Source organism: Pituophis catenifer, unplaced genomic scaffold, assembly GCF_029215685.1.
Source record: "Pituophis catenifer annectens isolate HBS135680 unplaced genomic scaffold, rPitCat1.0.hap2 SCAF_2, whole genome shotgun sequence".
Classification (NCBI taxonomy): Eukaryota; Metazoa; Chordata; class Lepidosauria; order Squamata; family Colubridae; genus Pituophis; species Pituophis catenifer.
This window is the reverse complement of record NW_027256882.1, coordinates 171,874,584-171,898,703: the sequence shown is the minus strand read 5'-3', so window position 1 is coordinate 171,898,703 and position 24,120 is coordinate 171,874,584. Positions and strand designations below refer to the sequence as shown.

At 44.6% G+C, this 24,120-nt stretch overlaps 1 protein-coding gene across 5 annotated transcripts in view; it reads left to right on the top strand.

Moving 5' to 3' along the window:
- The first annotated feature begins 1,545 nt into the window (after positions 1 to 1,545).
- The window catches only part of LOC139312870 (methyl-CpG-binding domain protein 1-like), a 71,932-nt gene continuing 49,357 nt past the window's right edge, over positions 1,546 to 24,120 (top strand). For all 5 annotated transcript variants that reach the window (XM_070938032.1, XM_070938033.1, XM_070938030.1 and 2 more), the window contains exon 1: positions 1,546 to 1,719. The gene's annotated coding sequence lies outside the window, so the exon portion shown is untranslated. The remainder of the gene's footprint in view (positions 1,720 to 24,120) is intronic.

Here is a 24,120-nt window from a genome sequence, read left to right as displayed (position 1 = left end):
TGGCAATGTACACCCTACAGTAGCTACTGGCTATGTTGCACGCCTGAAACACGGAACTGTTGTTGAAACACATGCAGTACATCAAATAAACTGGAATAACTGTGGTGATCTAAAAGTAGCGGCCAGCTTCTTGGAATGCAGGCAGTAACTAGAACCAGGAAGTGATAACTGACCAACAAATGAAATTATACCTTATGCTTCCTTGTGCAAACATAAAAAGCTTGATGTAAACATGATCCAGGACTTTGCTTTTATTGAAGCCATCAGCGAAACACCTTTTGCTTCTGTGCAGAAGTATAGGTATTCCTCAACAGACAACCACAATTGAGCCCAAAATTTCTGTTGCTAAGTGAGATATTTGTCAAGTGAGTTTTGCCTAAGGTTATCTCTCTCTTTGCCAGAGTTGTTAAGTGAAGCACTGCAGTTGATAAGTTAGTAACCCGGTTGTTCAGTGAACCTGGCATATGGAATTCACTTTGCCATTCCAAGAAGCGCTACATGCATTGTTATGTCACTTTTTGTGGGGACAGTGCGTTGATGCTCAGTAAGGACTCTTCATGGATGCGCAACTTCCATTCTGGTGTGGGGCAAAAGCTACAGAGATCCCAGGAAGGAGAACCACTGACCAGGGATTTGGTGCATAGGTAGTCCTTGAGTTATGACCACAATTGAACCCAACATTTCTGTTCTTAAGTGAGACGTTAAGTGAGTTTTGCCCAGTGGTGGGATTCAGCCAGTTTGCACCACTTCGGGAGAACCGGTTGTTAAATTATTTGAATCCCACCACTAGTTTTGCCCCGTTTTACAACCTTCCTTGCCACAGCTGTTAAGTGAATCACTGTAGTTGGTAAGCTAATATCCCGGTTGTTCAGTGAATCCAGCTTCCCCGTTGACTTTGCTTGTCAGAAGGTTGCAAAAGGGGATCACATGGCCCTGGCACCCAGCAACAGTCATAAGTATGAACCAGCTACCAAGCATCTGCATTTTGATCACATTACCATGGGGATGCTTCAAAGGTCATAACTGACTAGGTGGCTCAGTGGCTAAGACACCAAGCTTGTCAATCAGAAGGGTCAAAGCAGTTCGAATCCCTAGTTACAGGTCTTCTGCATGAGCAGGGGGTTGGACTAGATGACCTCCAAGGTCCCTTCCAACTCAGTTACTAACTCTGAAAAACGGTCATCAGTCACTTTTTTCAGTGCCGTTGTAACATCGAACGGTCACTAAACGAACTATTAACTCGAGGACCACCTGTACATGCGGAACTCGGAAAAGGGGCGGACGTTATAAGGTATATATATATGGTACGCGCCGCGCAGGCGCGCTCCCTCTCCCACGTTGCCTTTTGAATCGGGCGGAGAGGACTCCACGCTCTCCGTCAACGTGCCACGCAAGCAGGCAGCGCTTCTCGGCGCCCAGTTCTTCCAACACTCCCCCCCCCATCCCAACCACGCTCCATTCTCTCCGCCCCCCCATCACGTGCCTCTCTGCCCGCAACCTTTGAAGTCGCTTCCGCTTCCGGGTCTTCTGCGGACTGTTGTTTCTGTTGGCGGGGAGGGGGAGGGGGCCCTTCTGGTGGTGAGTTGGTTCACTTTCCTCTTCGTCCGTTTGGCGAGGCAGGAAAAGATCGGCGGTGCGTCGCGGGCGACGGAGCTCCTTACGCGGAGCTCGTCTGGATCCCTTCCGTCCCGAGGGCGAAAAGCCTTGAGGAAGAGATCGGTGAGTGAGGCTGCCGTTGGGCCTTTAAATGCGGGCGGGCTCTGGGAAGAAAGCGGGGCAGAGGCGGGGCTCCAGAGGGCTCCGGATAGAGATGCGTCTGTTACGCACTTGAAAACGTTGTGCGGCCGGTTGCCTTGGGATGCCGCTGATAGCATCCTAGCCCGAGTACTTAAATTTACAGAAAGCCACTCATAAGTGGAGGCTTATGGATGCTCGAGATGGAGCCCAGGATATTGCCCTGATGGCGCTGCTTGGTACCAAGAGCAGCGCCACATCCGAGAGGTCGAGAAAGGTGGCCAATTTTATAAAGCGTGAGGGTTGTGGAAATCGGTCCCATGCCCATCATTTTATGCAGGTTGTCCTCGATTTACAACACGACGCTTATAGTGACCGCTTGAAGTTACAACGGCACTGAAAAAAAAAGTGACTTATGACCGTTTTTTTACACTTAACGACTGTGACGGCCTTCCCCACGGTCATCTGATTGGATGCTTTGAAGTTACACTGAAAAAAGTGACTTATGACCATTTTTCACACTTAACGACTGTGACGGCCTTCCCCACGGTCATCTGATTGGATGCTTTGAAGTTACACTGAAAAAAGTGACTTATGACCATTTTTCACAGTTAACGACCATGGCAGCCTTCCCCATGGTCACCTGATTGGATGCTTTGAAGTTACTCCAAAACAAGTGACTTATGACCGTTTTGCACACTTAATGACCGTGGCAGCCTTCCTTCCCCATGGTCACCAGATTAGATGCTTTGAAGTTACACTGAAAAAAGTGACTTATGACCATTTTTCACAGTTAACGACCATGGCAGCCTTCCCCATGGTCACCTGATTGGATGCTTTGAAGTTACTCCAAAACAAGTGACTTATGACCGTTTTGCACACTTAATGACCGTGGCAGCCTTCCTTCCCCATGGTCACCAGATTAGATGCTTTTAAATTACACTGAAACAAGTGACTTATGACCATTTTTCACACTTACAACCGTGGCAGCCTTCCTTCCCCATGGTCATTGGATTGGATGCTTTGAAGTTACACTGAAACAAGTGACTTATGGCCGTTTTTCACATGACTGTGGCGGCCTTCCCCACGGTCACCTGATTGGATGCTTGCCACCCAACTCAAATTTATGGCTGCAGTGTTGTTCCAGGGTTACCTGATCCCTTTTTGCCACCTTCCGACAAGCCAAGTCAATGGGGATATCAGATTCACTTAGTAACCGTGTTACTAATTTAACAACTGCAGTGGTTCACTTAACAAATGTGGCAAGAAAAGTTGTAAAATAAGGCAAAATTCAACAGATTTCTCTCTTAGCAACTTAAACGTTGGGCTCAATTGCAGTTGTAAATTGAGGACTACCTGTAGGTTCCCATGCTGTTTAATCTGCGAGCTGTTGGCAGTCATTATTAGCATAGGTCTAATCCCTCAGATATGAGTTAACTGCCTTCAAAAGTGGCACTGTGTTGTCTTAAAAATGTGTGTGCACATCAGGTTCATCTTGGGTAAAAACTCTTTGTGGATCCTTATACTTTTTATGTGAAACCACTATGAAATAAAGGTCGTATCCGGAATCGCTACATTCTCAGAGCTATAATTTTGCACTGTGGCAACAGTAAAATTATCCAGAAGTAATGCATGGGATGGGTGTTTTTTTTTTTAAAAAGTGGAATACTATACTCCTGAAATTACAGTGAAATCATAGATGTGGTAGTTTGCATGGCATGAACTATATACCATGGGTGTCAAACTCGCAGCATCATGTTGCTGTTATGTGATGTATCATGACATTTTTTTCTCTTTGCGGAGCTGGGCTGGGCGTGCCCTACGTGTGATGCATCTGACCTGCGGGCCGCCAATTTGACACCCCTGAACTATACAATCAGAAATTGTTAATGTCATAGTGAAAAACCTTGTATCTGAAACACTGGTTCTTTTTTAATTGAGACCCATCTGTGTCCTGTCTTAAACCATTATTTGTACACTGAATAATAGCAGAAGGCTCCTATTAGAGCACTGTACCTTAATATGGTTCCATACTGTTACTCTGTCGACTAGAATTGATAGTGACATATTTGATTGTGTTTGTGTTTTAACTGTAGCTTCCTATTGAATCCTAATCATTTAATTATTTTACTGCCTCTAAGTTAGACAGCAAAAGCTTGAATATATGAATGGGAACACCTCCTTTTAATTTGACAATGTTTCTTGATTATTAGAAGATATGGAAACATTAAGAGAGTGTTTTTCTAACTTACACTTGATTTTTATGGGTGTTAGGAAATGACTATTACCTAACTTGTTGGGTTGGCAATATATAAACCATCAATGTAGCTTTAAGACTGCTGTATTGCATCATACTGTGTCCTGATTGGTTAGCTCTGTAGCCAGTGTCCTTAAGAGGGAGCTAGAAACATGGTTTGTTCTCTTTGCTGTTCTTGCTCTATGATATCTCTGTATGCTACTGTTTGCAAATCCAGAAGAACTGTTTATTGTGAATGACAAAAACAACTGGTAAGAAGACTTTGTTATTGGCTATCTCCTGCTTTATATGTGTATGACCTGGACTATTTATTGGACTGTGCCTTACTATTTCCTGAAAGTAAACACAACTCAGTGTATCTGTGTGTTGACTGTGTTTATTCGTAACTACTCTCAATTACTTTCATGAGCACACCCTTGCTACTCAAGGGTTACTCTGCGAATTCCTTAACAATGGATACTCATAATATTGTATCAAGATTGAACTCAGAATAGCATATATTGTTGTACAGCAATTCTGCAACAGAGAGGATGGATAGTATTGTGGGAAACGAAAATATAGCCTATTGATCTATTGGATTTAATAAGGCCTAAGTAAGGGGTCTGCACCCATTTGGATCAGTTTCCCACAGGAAAAAAAAACACAGGGAACCACAAAACTTGGGTGGGCGTGGCTAACTTAACGTCACTCCCTCCCTCCCGGTCACATGACCCCCTAGCCATGCCTACCCAGCTGGTCATTAGGGCAGAGAAGCAGGAACCACAAACCCTTCCCCCTCCCCTCTCTCTCCTCCCTCTGCATCTCTCTCCCTCTCTTCCCTTTCTCTCTCTCTCTGTATCTCTCCCCCTCCCACTCTATCTTCCCCTCTCTCTCCTCCCTCTCTCAGTATCTCTCTATGTCTCTCCCTTTCTATCTCCCCCTCTCTCTGTATCTCCCTCTCTGTATCTCTGTCTCTCCCGCTCCCCCTCTTCCTTTCTATCTCCCCCCTCTTTGTATCTCTGCTTCTCTCTTTGTCTCTCTTTCCCCCTTTGTTTGTATATCTCTCTGTATCTCTCTCCCCCTCCCCTCCCTCTCTTATCTTCCCCCCTCTCCCTCTATCTCTCTACGCCCCTCTCCCCCTCTCTCCATTTCTCTCTCTCTGTATTTCTCTTTCCCTCTCTCCCCTTCTGTATCTCTCTCCCCCCTCTCTCTGTATCTCCCCCTCTCCTCCCTCTGTATCATTCTCTCTCTCTCTCTCCCCGTCTTTCTCTCTCCCCCACTTTGTGTCTCTATGTCTGTGTGTGTGTGTGAGTGCATGTATCTCTGTATCTGTGTCTCTTCTCACTCTCTTGGAAAGCCCCCCTCAAGTGAGCAGTCGCCCACCCCACACACGCCTTTGCTGTACTTTGGCCAAGCCCACCCGCTTGCTTAAGGGTCTCCCTGCTCGTGTGCACATTTGTGGCCCTGCCACAGCCAGCCAGAGGATTGCAAAAGGAGAAGGGTCGCCTGAAGGGAAGCCTCCGCTGCGGTTCATGCTCGTTCTTCAGCCAGCCCGGATTTCCAAAAAGAAGAAAGAAAAGGAGTAGCAAAGAGCTCCAGCTTGCCCCAGCCTTGGCTTTCCTAAGCCCCGGGATGGACATGCGAGGTTCGGCCGGGCCAGCCTCCTTTTCCTGCTGCCGTGCGCGTCTTAAAGCCACGGCTGGGTGCTGCGGGCCCGTCCCCCTTTCTGTCGTCCCATCCTCCCAGATCACATTCCCACTCTGCCAGCTCTCGTGTTAGCAAAGCTGGCATCGGTCATGGACAGGTTGGGGCAGTGTCTCAGAGCGGAGAGCAGGTTTTGCATCTCCCCAAGCGACTGAGGCATGCCCAACACCAACAAGGGCTGGAAGAAGCTCCAGCAAGAGTGAGACGCTGGAGAATCAGCCCCGGCTGATTCTACATCCCCTGCTGTCGCCCTTATCTTCTCAGGCCAGGCAAGGAGTGACGGGGAGGGGCCAGCCAGTGATGGGACAGGGAGCCACAGCAGAGGGTTCCGTGGGTTGCCGACACCTGGCCTAAGTGAATGGTAGCAGGCCCCAGAGAAGAGTCTTCAGCTAGGACCGTAATGGCAAACCTATCGAACGTGTGGCCGAAGTGGCACACGGAGCCATGTTGCTTGGCACGCGTGGCATCGCCCGTTCCTCTTCTGGGTTTCTGGTGTGCATGTGCATGCGACGATCAGCTGGCCTTTGTGTGTGCGGCAGTGCCGGAAACCAGAAGAGCTGGGCTTCTGTTTTCTGATGTGAGGATGCGCACTGGCAGGGTGGATAAAAATCAATGATTTTTTTTAAAAAATCAGATTTTTTAAAATTTAAATCGGATTTTTTTGATTTAAATTGGATTTTTTTGATTTTTATCAAATTTATTTTAATAAAAAACTTTTGGGGTAAAAATCTATTGTAAGATAGTTTTCTATTTAAGATACATAAATAATTTAGTTTATTCAGCATGAAATGGAGCTTAGTTATGTAGCATGAGGCTGTATATTCTGCAACACTGGGACTATCGGTGAGTCAACAGTGACAGCAACAGATGACGGTCTTTAAAAATTATGATTTAAATCGAGTTGATTTAAATCAAGCCTTTTTAATAGTGATTTAAATCATGATTTAAATTGTGATTTAAATCAACTCGATTTAAATCAAATCCACCCTGCGCACCGGCCAGCTGGTCTGGTGTGCGCATGCACATGACAGCCCAGAAGAGAACAGCTGGCCAGTGCACATGTGCACCGATCGCGTGCCGGAACCTGGAAGAGCAGCTAGCCGCCGTGTGCATGCACACTGGCTAGCTGCTCTCTTCTGGGTTCCTAATCTTAATCCTAACCCTAACCGGAAGTACCTTATCCCGTGCGCATGCTCCCTGGGCAACTCCTCTTCCTGGTCATGGCCCTGACGAGTGCGCACACGTGCTCCCTTTTTGGCACTTGGTGCCGAAAAGGTTCGCCATCACTGAGCTAGGATGATTTCATAATGGAACAGAACTATTTGTAATTGCTGAGCAGCTGCAATTTGTGTAATGTGATTTTGCAAAGTAGATAGTTTCATGAGTATATTTGGAACTAGAAGTATGAAACCGTGAGAAATAAGGAGTTGAAAGTAACAGATGGATGAAGGTTTCAGATGTACGTGGGTGTCTGTAGAAACTGATGGTCAGCAAGAAAGAACGAGGAAACGGTTTATGAAATGTTGCAAGAAAGTGTCCATCTGTGTGTGGCCATTAGTAAAAGGGTATAAAACCGTGATGGCAAACCTATGGCACACGTGGCAGAGGTGGCATGCAGAGCCCTCTCTGTGGGCACGCAAGCCGTCGCCAACTGCTCTTCTGGGTTCTGTCGCATGCATGTGTGCGACAATCCAGAAGAGAACAGCTGGCCAATGCGCATGCGCATCAGACGTGCGTCAGAACCCAGAAGAGCAGCTGGCCGTTACACGCACTGTCCAGCTGCTCTCTTTCGGGTTCTGGTGCTCCGGTGTGTGCACGCTCCAGTTTTAGCACTTGGTGCCGAAAAGGTTAACTATCACTGGTATAAAAAAATAGAGCTTGAGATCAGCTTGTGGCCCCTGGCCTATAGCTGTCTTTGCTGGACCTGCTGTATCACTGAGTTATTGATGTAAGTGATGTTAGGATGTTTATTCATGTTCCAAATTATTAGTGAAATAAATCTCTGAATCTCAAAGTAAGAATTATTGTTTTTGTTGCTGTCTTTTGTTTCTTTCACGGCAGTATTTACCGAATTTTTCGGGGAATAAGGTGCACTGGAGTATAAGACACACTTACCTTTTTTGATGAGGAAAAGAAGAAAAAGAAATCTCCCTTTGCCTCTGAGCAATTTTGCCTGTTGCATCAAACAGCAAACAGCCTGCTTTACTTTCATTTTTGTTTTCATCATAGCTTGATTAGCACAAAGAAAAAAAAAAATCTGCTCCAGCAATTTACCTTTTCGCAGCAAGCAGCAGAGCCCTGTGCAAAACAGCTGAGAGCAAATCAGCTGAGAGTCAGGAGGCCGATCCAATCAACTTGTGCTAATTAGGCTGTGCTGAAGCTGAAAGGAGCTGTTTTTTCTTGCTGTTTGCTTGCAAGGAGGTAACTGTTGCGAGGGAGAGGCCAAAGGGTGGGGGCCAGTGGGTGGGCGGGGCTACATTCGGTGTATAACACGCACCTGTTGAAATTGTGGCTTGCAAGTATGTTTCAGTGTATGGATCCTCTTTTCCCACACCTTTAGTTCCTTGTTTTACAGGATGTGATGAGCTAGGGTTATGGGAAATAGGGAACTGAATGTCAATGGTACATGATGAAGTAACAATGTTGAAATGGTGAGGTAGGAGGGAAGGGAAGTTGCCCCAGTTGTATGACAACATAGCAAAACCCCAAAAGTCCTGTGCTTGGAGGGTTAAATTATATCATGTAATGTTAGATAATGGTTTGGGGCCAATTGATCTCAAGCCATCCCTTTTGACTGCTTGTCCAATTGGTCCTCATTGCAATGTGATCTTGATGTAAGTGCTTTATGTTTGCTGTTTCGATAAACCTCTGAATCCTGAAGTGAGATGCTTTGTGGTGTGTTGTCTGTTCAATTTCTATTAGATACAGTTTTGTTGCTGTGATTTGGATTTTCCCCTGACAGTTTGATGTGTTAGCTGGGAAGGACACGCTGAAAGAGGCCTGGTGTCCTGACGGAGCCTCTGACCATCTCTGCTTCCGGATTGCTCCTTCTCTGCGTACACACACACCTCCACTTTGGACCAGAGTTTGGACCAGAGGTAAGAGGGACCTCCCTCCTTGGGGACCCTTGAGGACATAAGCCTTTAGTGCTTATCAAGGGATGTGGAATTTATCAGCCACTCAGGAAGGATCACTCCCTTCTGAGCTTATTGGTAGGATGAAGTTGTATGAGTAATTGTTGTTATGCCCCGGAGGCAAAACGGTCGGGCACACCCATGGGAGAGGCAACTGCTGTGGCCGGGACTCGAAGGGGAGCTGACGTTCCAGAGGCCTGATCAACAGCCGTGTAGTAGTCGAGGTAGCGCCTTTGGTAAGGGTCGTGCCCTTGTGTTCTATGTGGCCTTGTTTCTGGTGGTAGTCTTTGCTCTCACCACTTGTGCCCCGTCGGCTGCCAGCAGAGATAGCTGCAGAATCAGACAAGGAGGTGGAGTGAGAGCCTGGGCCAGTTTGGAGCCTGTGGAAGGCTGTGATAAGGAAACAGCATCAGAGACAGAGTCAGGGTCTACCGTCCTCGCCCAGGTGGAAAGGCAGCTATCTTAGGGGCATGAACTGAGTAAGAGAGAGGAACAGATGAGGTCCATCCCGAATGTGTGTATGCACAGAAAGGAAAAGAGAGTTGAGCAAAGGAAAGTAGTAAGCCGGCTCTCAGGGAGAGGCAGATGTAGATGATAGCCAGCCCTTCCCCTGCTGGGAAATAAGTAGGACGGGTTTGGGAGTGGCCGGTTGTTGCAGACAACCATTCGTTTCCAGTATACAAGCAATCCGGATTTCTTGGAGAAACCCAGGCTTGTTGGGACTAATTATGTTTGCTTTTTTTTTGTTTATCCCTGTGAATAAAAGACTGTGACTGCCCTGTTATAAAAAGGGGTTTGTTTTACTTGGGAGGAAATGTCTTATCACTACTTGCAAAGGCTAGGTCAGCTAATTAGCTGTTCTTCCCTTCTTTGAGCAGAACTAGTTAGACTTGGTGAAACAATGGGCCTAGAGCTGCAGTATTCGCTGGCTACACAGATCTTTATTCCTCTTCCTTCAAACAAAAAACGGAAGAGAAAGAAACTAAACTTATGGCTTTGCAACTCCATGCCCCTGAAAATTCACCACCCACTTTCCACCCTCATCCGAGACCTAAGGTAATACCTAGTGGTGAAATCCAAATTTTTTTTACTATCGGTTCTGTGGGCGCGGCTTGGTGGGCGTGGTGTGGCTTGGTGGGCGTGGCAGGGGAAGGATACTGCAAAATCCCTATTCCCTCCCCACTCCTGAGGCCTGCCAGAGGTGGTATTTGCCGGTTCTCTGAACTACTCAAAATTTCCGCTACCAGTTCTCCGAACTGCTCAAAATTTCTGCTACTGGTTCGCCAGAACCTGTTAAAACCTGCTGGATTTCACCCCTGGTAATACCCCCAACTTATCCTACTTCCTTTGCTCAGGATGCTCAGAATAGAGCTTTTCATTGTTTTAATTGTGGTCAGGAGAGTCAATTTAGGAATACTTGTAACAAGACCTCAGACTCTGAGCCAAACCAAAGCCCGGGAGGTTGCATCACAGCAAACTGCTCAAGACTACATCACAGAACTCAAGATGTCACAACACTAGAGCTCAGGATGCTACCACACAACCCATTACCCAAGTCGTCAAAACACAAAAGACTAATTGGCACACAGCTAGGACCTCGTCCATACAGGATGTTACGAAACAGCTGACTAATCTGCAAATATCAACTCCATCAACTAATCAAGTTGTAACAACACAGCCAACCCGCTTATAACAACAAAGCCAGCACTCCCCACCTCCCTACCAGTATTTATAGAAACAGCATCTCCGATCACGCTTTGCTCGCACTAGCACGAAGACGAGTGGGACCTTGTCGAAACGTCGCCAAGATACTCTCAATCTTACATGGGAAAAGACCCGAATACGCCAAGACTTGCATACCTGTACCTGTGAAAATCTACAAAAAGTGTATATGTGTGTGTGTGTGTGTGTGTGTGTGTGTGTGTGTGTATATATATATATATATATATATATATATATATATATATATATATATATATATATATATCATAAGCTTTTGCAAAAGGGTTCTCCCATGAAAGAGAGAGAACGTTTTACCACTCCAAATACATGGTTTAAATACATTTTCAGGCAATCAGCAAAACATTTAAAATGCCCCCACCTGTCATTGTTTTTCGAATGTTACATAACATTTTAGCTTTCTCAGCAAGATTTGTTCCAGCTTGGAATTCCCCTCCAGAAATACCCTTTCAATATGTCCTTAACTAAGAAATTAATTGAAACAGGGTATCTTCGTTCCTTCCAATTGAGCTTGGGTCAGCCTGACCCAACTCAGAATGTACTAACACATTATTTCCTCCGAACATGCATCATATACCCTTCCCTTTTCTACATATCTTACTCAGCTTAATAGCTGAGGGTTAGCTCAGGTTATATGAAGGGTAAATATGGAGTCACTCAGGCTATTTTCTTTACAGGAATAATTCCATTTCTCTCACAAGAACACACCTTTCTCCTCAGTCCCTGTTCCCCTGTTAACCTATTGGGCCGTGAACCTCTCTGCAAATTGGGCTGCACTATTTACTGTCAACCTGATGGCTTTTACCTGGACGTTCCCTCTTGTAATGAATTTTCTATGTTGAGTTTCCTTCATTCCATCCCTGCACATCTTGCTCCTGATCTTTTCCCCCTATCTTTTGTCAGCCCTCTTCCTGACTCTTCCCTTGACCAGGTGTTCCACGACCTTGTTGCTAAGGTTCCTGAAACCCTTTGGTCTACTCATCCTGATGATATCGGTCGAATTCATTCAGTTTTACCTGCCTGAATTCAACTGGACCCCACAAAATTCCTGCCTCGTGTTCCACAGTACTCCTTATTGAAAGAAGCAATGGAAGGGATTCAACCTGCTATTGAGTCCCTCCTTCAACAAGGGATTCTTACCCCTACTAGGAGTCTCTGCAATACCCATATCCTTCCCATCCAAAAAAAGTCCTCTGGTAAATAGCACTTTGTACAGGATCTTTGCCATCTCAACAGGATTGTTATCCCCTCCTAACCCACCATCCCTAACCCTGCCACTATATTGTCTTCCATCCCTTCTGATGCCCAGTACTTTACCGTTGTCAACCTTTCTTCTCCTTTCTTTTCTATTCCTATCCACCCCGACTACCAGTTTCTCTTTGCCTTCCAATTCGAGGGCCTCTAGCTGACCTGGTGCTGTTTCTCACAGGGATATTCTGAGTCCCCCTTCTATTTTTTTCTCAGATTCTCCACCAAGACCTTGATGATATTATTTTCCTCATGGTTCTACCCTCATCCAGTATGTGGATGACCTTCTGCTTGTCTCCCGCTCCTTAGCAGGTTGTCAAGCCTACTCTCTTGTATTGCTTTGTATCCTTGCCGAGAAAGGACATAAAGCATCCAAGAGTAAGCTACGTCTCCCTGAAGGTATATATCTTGGTGACCTCTTTCTCAAGGTTCATGGTCCATCCTCCTTTCCCGTGTTGAGGCCATTTTGAAATACCCCAGGCCTACTACTCAAAGGGCTTTGCGGTCTTGACTGACCGTCCCCCATTCTGTGTCTGCTGTTTTGTTGCGCACTCATACTAAGTTTCTTTCTGCCTGCCGCCTTATAAAATATGAGGCCCTGCTCCTTTTGTTCCTGTATATTTCCCTGTGTTGAAATGCTGAGGTAGGGAGGGAAGGGAAGTTGCCCCAGTTGTTATGACAATGTGGCAAAATCTCAAAAGTCATGTTCCTATCATCCATTTCCTCCCACTTATGACTGTATGACTGTAACCTTGTTGCTGATATCCTTAAGATTTATATTGACTTTTTCCCTATGACTATCATTAAGTGTTGTACCTTATGATTCTTGATGAATGTATCTTTTCTTTTATGTACTCCCGAGAGCGTATGCACCAAGACAAATTCCTTGTGTGTCCAATCACACTTGGCCAATAAAGAATTCTATTATATTTTAGTCTATTCTTGGAGGGGTAAGCTGTATAATGTAATGTTAGATAATGGTTCGGGGCCAATTTTTTTTTTTTTTTTAATTTGATTTATATGCCGCCCTTCTCTGGAGACTCAGGGCGGCTTACAATGTGCTCAGCAATAGCCTTCATCCTTTTGTATATTTATACAAAGTCAGCTTATTGCCCCCACAAACTGGGTCCTCAATTTACCTACCTTAGAAAGGATGGAAGGCTGAGTCAACCTTGAGCCTGGCGAGATTCGAACCTGCAGTAATTGCAGGCAGCTGGTCTTAATAACAGGGTGCTTTAGACCACTGTACTACCAAGGCTCCTAATCAATTGGTCCCAATTGGTCTCAAGCCGTCCCTTTTGACTGCTTGTCCGATTGGTCCTCATTGCAATGTGTTCATGATGTAAGTGCTTTATGTTTGCTATACTCTAAATTTCAATAAACCTCTGGATCCTAAAGTGAGATGCTTTTTGGTGTGTTGTCTGTTCAATTTCTGTTAGGTGCCCTTTTGTTGCTAATGATTTGGATTTTCCTCTGACATCACTAAACGAATGGTTGTAAGTCAAAGTCTATCTGTAATAGTTTTGATGAACAGTTTATATCAATTTGTGGTTGCTCTTTAAAGTCCAGGATTTGTGAGATATGGACAAAAAACAGAAACAAACTTATTTTGAAAAACAAGTTATTTTTAATTATATAAGTTTCCAAGGAAGAACATGCTCTGCATGAAAAAAAAAACCCTATTGGCTGATCTAGTTCTCTTAGTCAGGGCTGTGATTCTTAATCTTTGGAATATGGAAGTGTAGTTGTTTACATTTACTATATTCTTATGAAAGGTGGCTATTGGGATAGAAAGCTTCTTGGCTTAGTGCCTGAAAAACGTGTTAGAATTGGATGCAGGAACAGAGCAGAACAGATAATACTGGGGGGAAAAAGTTACTGTATAGCAAATAGGCCTTTTGTTAGATTCTAAACTACTGTATCATTTACCGTATTATTCTAAGTATAAGATGCACCTTTTTCCTCCCTAAAAGGGGGTGAAAATTTAGGTGTGTCTTGTACACCGAATGTAGCCTCGCCCATCCACTGGCCCCCACCCTTTGGCCTCTGCCTCCCAGCAGTTTACCTCCTTGCAGCAAACAGCAAGAAGAAACAGCTTGTTTCAGCTTCAGCACAGCCTAATTAGCACAAGTTGATTGGATCAGCCTCCTGACTCTCAGCAATTTTGCGCGGGCCTCTGCTGCTTGCTGCAAGGAGGTAAATTGCTGGGAGCAGATTTTTTTTTCTTGTGCTAATCAAGCTATGCTGAAAACAAAAGGGCCTGGTGGCTCAGCAGACTGATAGCATTGTGATTAACACCAGCTGTCTGCAATTACTGTAAGTTCAAATCTCACCAGGCTCAAGGTTGACTCAGCCTTCCATCCTTTCTAAGGTAGGTAAATTGAGGACCCAGTTTGTGGGGGCAATAAGCTGACTTTGTATAAATATACAAAAGTATGAAGGCTATTGCTTAATGCATTATAAGCCACCCTGAGTCTCCGGAGAAGGGCGGCATATAAATCAAATTAAAAAAAAAAAAGAAAGTAAAGCAGGCTATTTGCTGTTTGTTGCAACGAGGCAAAATTGCTAGGAGGCAGAGGCAGATTTCTTTTTCTTTTTTTCCTCACCAAAAAAGGTAGGTGCGTCTTATAGTCCGGAGCGTCTTATACTCCGAAAAATATAGTAATACAAAACTGACAACACTGCAGATCTTAGTTGCTCTGCGTTTATAAACGAAGTCTGCCACCCATGGTAAACAGTGTGCCGATAGACATTTCAACCATCAGCTCTACCTACTTTACTTTATATTTAAAAATGTTTAAAAACTTCTAATTTTAAAAAGCTTTAAATAATAGGCGGATATGCTGCTAAATACAGCACCAACCTCCCAAATTTTATTTTTATTTAATTTTTTAAATTTTCAATAATGTCCTGGAATTTAGCATAATGTTACATAGAGTCTCCCACAAAACAGCTACTTCCTCTGAGTGCTCACCAAACGCTTTCAAAGATAAAACATGCCTTTGGCATATAAAAGTTAAGGAGCCCTGCTTTAAAGGCCTAGGCTCCTTGAATGAGAATTGTTTGTTGCTTTTCATTCTGTGTGTTTTTGATGGCAAAACATACAGGTAGTCCTTGACTTATAATCATTTGTTTAGTGACCAGTCAAAGCGAAACAATACTGAAAAAAATGATGTGACCATTTTTCACATGGCCATTGTAGCATCTCCATGGTCACATCATGATCACATGATCAAAATTAAGATGCTTGGCAGCTGGTCCATATTTATGGCAGTTGCAGTGTTCTGGGGTCATGTGATCACCTTTTGTGACCTTCTGACAAGCAAGGTCAGTGGGAAGTCAGATTCATTTAACAACCTTGTTGTTGAGTTAACTGTATTGATTCACTTAAGCATGGCAAGAAAAATCATAAAATAGGGCAAAACTTAGCAATGGAATTTTTGGGTTCAATTATAGTCATAAGTCAAGGACTTCCTGTAGTTTACCTGGGCTAATCTCTGAAGCTAAATGAGATCTTATCTAGTTAGTTCTTAGCTGATGGGGCAGGAGGCATTGGCTGTTCAAGTTCTGTTGGCTGTACTGGAAAACCAGAAGAATGTTCTGGATGGGAATGGTGACAAAATACATCCGTAATGGCATAGCTGCAGTTATCAGAACTCAACTCCAGTTCGAAAGTGTCTTAACTGGTACCTATCTAAAAGTATGAAATTTCCTTTCCCACCCTTCAATCATAGCGCCGCGCGCGCGCACACACACACACACACACACACACACACTCTTCCTCCTTCCCTAACAAAAGGTCTTGTGTTCTGGCAAAACCCCCATGCTCTCCAGACTTGTTAGTCTTTCTGTGGTAGGAAATGAACAGAGGAAGCAAGATCCAGCTGTGATTGGGAGAAGGGCCCTCTCACTCACACACAGGCAGGCATACATACATTTCCCATGCTTTCCCATGCTTTCAAATTAAAATTTAGAGGTACTCACCTTCTTTCCAAGCAGTCTTTGAGCTCAAAACTCAAAACCCCTTTAAAACCTAGTTCCCAATGGCCAAAGTCCAGGAAAAATCCATCCACAATGGGTCTGCTGCCGGCAAGGGAGGCTTACCTGGGCCAGGTCCATTAGTAGTTAGGTTAGCTTGGAGTCCCATCTGGGTCGCCAATTGTTGGAAGAAATGTCCATCTGGGTTCAGTTCCAAGTGGGGAAAAAGACACTGGAAACGTGGAGACTGCTTGGAAAGATGCTTTAATGGTGGACAGGAATCAGATGGCTTGAGTTCCTGAACAGGAACACATGGCTTGAGCTCCTGAGCAGAATCACATGGCTTGAGTTCCTGAGTTGAAAACAAAGAAGCCCCAGATGCTGGGAGTGCCTTGGTTTTATGCCTCTTTGGGCCCCACCTCCTGTATAAGAAATGTATCCTGATTGGTTGTCAAACTCTCAGGTGGTCTAGGGGTCTTAGCTAACTTTGTAGGTTGTCTCTCAAGCTTGCTTGAGTCTTTCCATGTGGTGAGTTTCTGTTGCTAGATGGGTCATTTCTGTTGCAAATGATGGCCCATTGACAAAGGTGTGGGGGAAATGAGTGAGCTTGGCTGAGGCCTTAATGGTCCATTAACAAAGGTGTGGTGGGGCAGGAAGCTGCTTTGTCTTTAAAACATGTTTCTCCATTTCTCAACCAGGGAAATATAATATTCTGCCTTTTTTAATATTTCCTAAAAATTTTCATTCTTCTAGGAGAGGGGTGAGTGGTAACTTCCTATAGTATGAAAATGTGTTCCCTTGTGAAAGTGACAGTTTCACTTGTCTCCCTGTTTTGTGAGCATTTTATACCTTTTAAATATTATTCAAAGACAGTTTAGTTGCAACTTTGTGATCTCATGGCAGATAGATTTTTTTTCTCTGCTCCATACGTTTTACAGGCTGTCTTTGGGAAAAAAAGTGAACTACAGAAATAGTTCTCAAGCTTTCTACAAATCTGCTTGAGAACTTCCTGCTTCAGATTCTTATATATTAATGCAGAATGTATTAAAGGCTTAAATGTTTTATTCACATGCTTAATGTTTGTAATCTGTTTTCAGTGGATAGCCTGTATTTTCTTTTTTGTATAAATGCCTATCAAACTATTATTTTATATATTGTTTTACACCGCTTATTGTGATTTATTCTATATATAGCTTGGTTTGACAAACTTTTTATATTACTGTTAAAGCAAAAGAAAATTATGGGGAACTTGAGAGAGGGTCTTTGAAATCAGTGAGCAGGAAAAGAAATAATTAAATTACCTTGCTTTCCCATTACTCAGAGCATATTAAAGGTAATAATCTAACTTACTTGTATATATCCTGTTTCCCCCAAAATAAGATATCCCCTGATAATAAGCCCAATCGGGCTTTTGAGCACATGGTAATAAGGCCAAGTGCTTATTTCAGGGTTCAAAAAAATACAAGACAGGGTCTTATTTTCAGGGAAACACGGTATTATATTGTAGTAACACATGGGCCCTATCTAACAAAATGAAATTCAATGGTGAGAAATATAAGATTCTACATTTAAGCAAGAAAAACCAAATGCATAGATATAGGTGGTACTTGGCTCAATAGTAGTAACTGCAAGAAGGATCTTGTGTACAGTCACTTAAATATGAGCCACCAGTGCACTGCAGCTGCCAAAAAAAAGCCAATAATACCAGTCCTTGGTTGCATTAACAGGGATAGAATTACACAAACTCCGCTAGAGAGAAGTTCCCTGAAGATGGGCTCCAGCATGAGTCTAAAAGCTTGGAAGACTAAACCTTTAGTCCCGGTGACTGACCCAGATTGGATAGAATCAAGATCACATGGAAGTGTTAGTAACACTTTATAATGCTTTAGTAAGACCACACTTGGAATATTGCATCCCTGTTTCGTCGCCATTATATAAAAAAAGATGTTGAGATTCTAGAAGGAGTGCAGAGAAGAGCAACAAAAATGATTAGGGGCCTGGAGGCTAAAGCATACAAAGAACGGTTGCAGGAATTGGATATGTGTAAGGACTTGCCTCTCCTCAAGAAAGCAGAACTCTTGAAACAAGTAACATTTCAAAAGGAAACTTTTATTTGGAGATAGGGAAAGCAAGAAGAGTAAGGCAGGATCTGAAATTCCTGATCAGAAGTGTTAGATTAAATGTTGCAGAAACCTCCCCTATCTCCAATCTGAGGTGAGCTAATCCACAGGTACAAAGTTGTTGTGAGAACTTGAGCTGAGAAGGTGATTAAAAATTGTTCTCAGGCAACACTTTGCCCGTTCCATCGGAGCTGAGACAAAACAGATGGCCCAAAATACCTCCCCCTTCCTTTCCCAAGAAGTGGCAAAGTGACAGAGACCAGAAACAGGAAAAGGTTGTGAAGAAGCATCCTGGCCCTCCCCACCAGAATGGCAGGATCCCAGTAGTGATCTATGGGGACCTGACAGTATGTGTAGTTTAATGAAAGAAGGACTGGGGTGACATGATAGCAGTGTTCCAATATCGAAGGAGCTGCCACAAAGAAGAGGGGTCAAACTGTTCTCCAAAGCACTTGAAGGCAGGGTAAGAAGCAATGGATGGAAACTAATCAAGGAGAGAATCAACCTAGAACTAAGGAGAAATTTCTTGATAGTTAAAACAATTAATCAGTGGAACAACTTGCCTCCAGAAGTTATGAATGCTTCAACTCTGGAAGTTTTTAAGAAGAGATTGGACAACCATCTGTCTGAAATAATATAGGGCTTCCTTCTTCAGTAGGGGATTGCACTAGAACGGGGGTGTCAAACTTGCGGCTCGCGGGCCAGATGTGTCACGTGTTGGCCACTCCCACTTCCATTTTAGCGAAGGGGAAGTTGTGATACATCACGTGACAACAATATGATGCTGCGAGTTTGACACCCCTGCACTAGAAGATATCCAGGGTCCCCTCCAATTCTTTTGTTCTATTCTGTTATTCCTTTTCCCAAGGAAAAGGATGATTCTGCTGATTCTGTACTCAAAGTATATTAATTTTTGACCCTGATAATCTAACCTTTCTGCAAACATTTTGAAAAGTGTCATCATTTTAAAAGGTAGTTTATACAAAATAACCTCTGTTGTAACATATCCTGAAGTGATTCTATCCTAACTATCTAGTCAAGTTAAAGCTTTTAGTAAAAATACTATCCTGGTTCAAATTAAATGAAGCCATTGCTCGATTCACTAAATCTTGTACCACAGACATAATTTGTAAATTGTAATCCATAGGTATACTAGGCAACCATCATGACTGAATTTGTATATTATCAAATAAGTCAAACTATATTAGTTCATTGTGCAAAGCAAGTAATTGAATATGTGCCCTATAATAGGTGACATCTGAGAGGCATTTCTAATCAATGATCATGTTTATGGTACTATTTGTTTTTATATGTGTTATGTAAGAAGCTGCCTATTAGTTATGTAATGGCTTATGAGCTAGAGACTGGAATTCCCAGAGCTACTCACGCCATTGCTATACAGAGATTTGAATCTGGATAGTTTTTCCAATTAAAAGCTTAACTTTAATTGTGCAATCGAAGCAAAGTGGTTATTCATAATAATAACTCATAATGAATTCTAGAGAAATTAATATATTAAATCTTAATTCATCCTGTTTTATGATGTCTAAAATTGGCATCTAGCATTTCATCATTCTGAAAAAGCTGAAAGAAGTGATAATGTGTCCATGGCTTATTTGCTAAGCCTTCTGCTCTTCAGAGGTAATTGCTTTCCTGAAATATAAGATAAGGCATTTCCGGTTTGGTTTCCTTCACTTCCAATTTTTGCCTGAAATAATAGTGTTGGATCACATAACTAATTTTTTTGTAACTTGTTTTTCACGTTTTCACAGAATATGTGTGTATGCTGGTAATATCTTCTTGGATTGGAGAGAGTAAAAAAATGAAATCACACATTATTCGGTTTTTATTTTTGCTGATCTTTCAGTGCTCTTAAAAGAGTCCTTGGAGCACAGTGCATCTTCTTTCAAACAGGCAAGTGCCTCGATTTAATATTTACAATAAGAATAATCAGCTTAAAATTGGAAAGATTGTGACTTTCTGCCTTTGAAACTACTGTTCTGACCTAGGCTTCCTTAGAAGTTAAACAGTACAAACTTAGTCCCGGCAAACCTCTTTAATTCACATGGCTGTAAATTTCTTTTATTTGCAGTCTGCATGGTTTGATAAACAATCTTTCAGAGGAAGGTTATCAACACCACCTATCTTACGTGGAACGCTGGCAAAGAGCTAATTTCCAGACGCAGGACAAGGCCAAACTTGGCACAGAGTCACAAACAGAATGTTCAAATCTTGAATTGGCCAGATGAACTAATTGCTTCCTGCAAAAGCTCACGTCCCATTCGCTTCTCTTTTATGTCTTATGGGAGGGGCCAAACATCTCCAAGCCTTACTCCTAAATTGACCCTTTTTCCAGCCCTCTGCTCCTGCAATCCACCTCTGGGTTTCCTTCCTCCTCGCTTCCTTTTGACTGGGTGATTTTTTTCAACTGTCTCTCCGTGCTGTGGCCACGCCCACTTTCCCATGATGCACCAGTCTTTTCACTCAGTCGCTGACTGACTGGTGTGCTTTTCTCTTCGTGTTCAATTTTTGGAGAATTTAGCAGTTTGCTTAGGTTTTTTATTTATTTTTCTTAGTAATTTTTTGTCTGATCGGTGAGAGCCTCTGTTGGTGAGCTGCGGGGCGCGAGATAGGTGCCTGGGGAGCCGGCACGTCCTCCGCCCGGGGGTTTCGCATTTCTGACAGCAGCTCGGGTTACCGTCCCTTCGGGGCGGTTCCCTCTCTTCTTTCTAGCCGCCGGTGTGGAGCGCGGGGGTTTGCGATTGCCGCATCTCCTCCCCCACACCAATTTCTGCACGTTATTTTTGGCTCTCTTAGGGCGGCTCCGGAGTGCTCTGCAAGGTTTGCCCTGTGGCCTCTGACGTATTATTCAATTTCTCACCGCTGCTGTTTGTGTGCGCTGCGATCCAATTGTCAGCCTTTCAAAGTTGCCGCTCGGGGCTTCAGGCGCCCAGGCAGAGTGGGAGACTTCGCTCCAGCCCGCAGCCTCGTGGAGAGTGTCGGCTGCTGCGGCGGTGAGGTTGTGCTGACGCCCGTCCCTCGGGCGGCGTCCGGCGAAGCTTGCCCTTGATCCCTATTTGGACGCAACTTTCAGCCGCCTGTGTTGCCGCCATTTCTGAATGGCCCAAGGCCGCCATTTTGTCGCAGTTTTCCTGGCAGCGATTAGGCAGGCGCCATTTTGAACGGCAAAGTCGCTCTTTAAAGGCCGTTTTTTTCCTGGGTCACCCTCTCTCTAAGCCTTATAGTAGTTGTGGTGTACGCCTGCTTGTCAGCCTGCCCAGTTAAGTGGACCAGTTGCCTGTTGTCCCACTAATTTTATTGGAGCCTGGGCAGTATTTGTTAATTCCCTGTGACACCTTTGCCAGCCTTTTGTTTTTTTCCTGGCGGAGGTAGCTTTGGCTGGGCCGTTTCGGCCACCCTCGGAGTTAAAGAGGGCTAAGTGTATATAGTTCAGATTGTGTTTGGATATATATATATATATATATATATATATATATATATATATATATATATATATATATATATAAAAAAGACAAAAAGAAGTTAAATATTATAAAAGTTATTTTTTATTACATTTTTCTATAGTAAAAAAAACAACAACAACGATTGATTATATTTAATCTTATTAGTCATGGCGGATGCCTTTTTTTCCTCTGATGAGGAGCGTGAGCCCAGCCCCCCTAGGACTCCAGCCAAGCACAAGTCCAAATCTCGTAGCAGGGTCGTATCTGCTTCTGAGGACTCCCGCCAGCCTAAATCGTCGGCAGCGGCGGATAAGGATGCACAAAGACGCCACAGGGCTCTGGAGCACCAATATGACAAGGCCAGGCAGGCCACCTTGTCCTCTGTTTTTCCGACTGGCCAGAATCCACCACCTTTGTTGCCTGCGCCCGGTGGGGCCCAGGCGCCTGATCCACCACAGCCAGGTACCTCTGGACAGCTGTCAAAAAGAGCTTCAATCTCATTGCCTGATGTTTCATCGGTGGGCTTGTTCAACCCCGCCCCCCTCCTGCTTCTCGCCCTGAGGCGACTTTCACACCAACCGCCGCTGGTCTTCGCGGGGCTGATGGACAGTTATTGCCTCCCCAGATGGACTTGCAGTTTTTGCTGTCTAACGCCTTGTCTTCAATTTTGGCCACGGGAATCCAGCAACCGCGGAACACATATCCGGCACAGACAAGGTCCAGGCGGACTGGCTCAGCCGGACCCAAATAGATCAGGCGGAATGGCGCCTCCATCTGTCGTTGTTCCGGGACCTGTCGAGGAGATTTGGTCTCCCAACTGTCGACCTCTTTGCTCACCCGCTGAATGCTCAGCTACCCCACTTCTTCTCTTGATTCCCCTGTCCCGGAGCAGAAGGTTGCAACACACTTCAAAGCGTGTGGCCCCCGGGGCTACTTACGCTTTTCCCCCTCTCCCGTTCATCCCGTGGGTGATTCACAGGATGCTGGCAGAGAAGGCGGATCTCATCCTAGTCGCTCCCAATTGGCCGCGTCGGCCCTGGTACGCGGACCTCCTGAGCCTGTCCGTGGAGCGCCCCTGGCACATCCCTGACGACAAGGTATCTCTCAGCCAGGGGGTCATACTGCACCCAGACCCGCAATGGTTGCAGTTGACCGTCTGGCGTTTGAGAGGATTCGTCTGAGGAAGGACAACATCCCTGTGAGCGTGATCCACACTATGCAATCCGCCAGATGCCCTTCCACAAATCATATCTACGACGCCACCTGGCGCTCGTTTTGTTCCTGGTGTTTCAAGACTCATCGGGACCCTACGACTGCGTCTCCCTCTAATGTTCTTGTATTTTTGCAGGACGGTTTGGACCGGGGACTTGCTCCTAACACCCTGATGTGTCAAGTGGCAGCCCTTGGCACTGTCTTAACTGCGGTGGACGATCAACCTTTGACTCATCATCCCCGTATACGTACCTTCTTGAGAGGAGCATCCAATCTCCGGCCCGCTACTATTCACCAGTATCCTACGTGGGACCTTGCATTGGTCCTTAACGCCCTGATGTCGCCTCCGTTTGAGCCTCTGGCTTCGATTTCCCTTTGGTTTCTGACATTCAAAGTCGCCTTTCTTGTGGCGATTACCCCGGCAAGAAGGGTCTCTGAACTAGCGGCATTGTCAGTGCGGGCCGACCTTTGCATTTTTCACCCTAACAAGGTGGTGCTTCGAATGAATCCCTCTTTCCTGCCCAAGGTAAACTCTCCGTACCACCGGGCCCAGGAACTGATTCTGCCTGACTTTTATCTGGATCCTAGCCATCATCTCGAAGAATAATGGCATACCTTGGACGTTAGGAGGGCCCTACGTCGGTATATTAAGAGGACATCGTCCTTCCGTAGGTCTGAAGCCTTATTTCTGTCCTTCAATCCATCTATGTTGGGCAAGAAGGTCTCATCGTCCATGATTGGTTGTTGGATTAAAGCCTGCATCGTGACGGCATATCGCACCCAGAAGAAACCTCTGCCGGGTAGAATCTTTCCACATTTCACCCGAAGTGCAGCCACTTCAGCTGCTTGGGCTTCCCAGGCATCCATCTTAGACATCTGTAGGGGCTGCAACGTGGACTTCTTTGACACTTTTTGTTAGACACTACAAAATAGACTCCTTTGCCTCGGCTGAGGCATCCTTTGGTTGGCGTGTGCTGCAGTCTGTTCTGGCTTTCCCCTCCCGGGATAACGCAGTCGCCTTCCCGTCATCTGACTAGCTTGGGTATATCCCAACATTTGGATTCTCCAAGCAGTGCGCTGTAGAACGGACGTTGTCTTACCTGAACGTCCCTTCTCGGCGCGCTGCTGGAGAATCCAACCCACCCCTTCGGCTGCGTTCTGTGGTTCCGGGTGGTGTGTTTCTCTTATTGTTTGTTTTGGCAGCACTGTCTTCTGTTTGTCTTTGTGAATAAACTGGAGCTCAGCCAAGCAAAGGAGGAGTGGCCAAGGAAGTTTCTTAAAGAAACATTCACCCAGTCTGGCAATCAAGCTGAGGAACAACCCAACATTTGGATTCTCCAGCAGCGCGCCGAGAAGGGACGTTCAGGTAAGACAACGTCCGATTTTTAAAAACTCTTTTCAGTGCTCCCTCCTAGCACCACAGTTGCTTTGTTTTGTTTTTGGAGTTGTGCTGAAGAGACAGATACAGACTGAAAGAATCCCAAGCCTTTCTACATAAATTCTTTCCAAATTTCTGTTGGATTGGAAAGAATAATATGAGTTAGATTTCT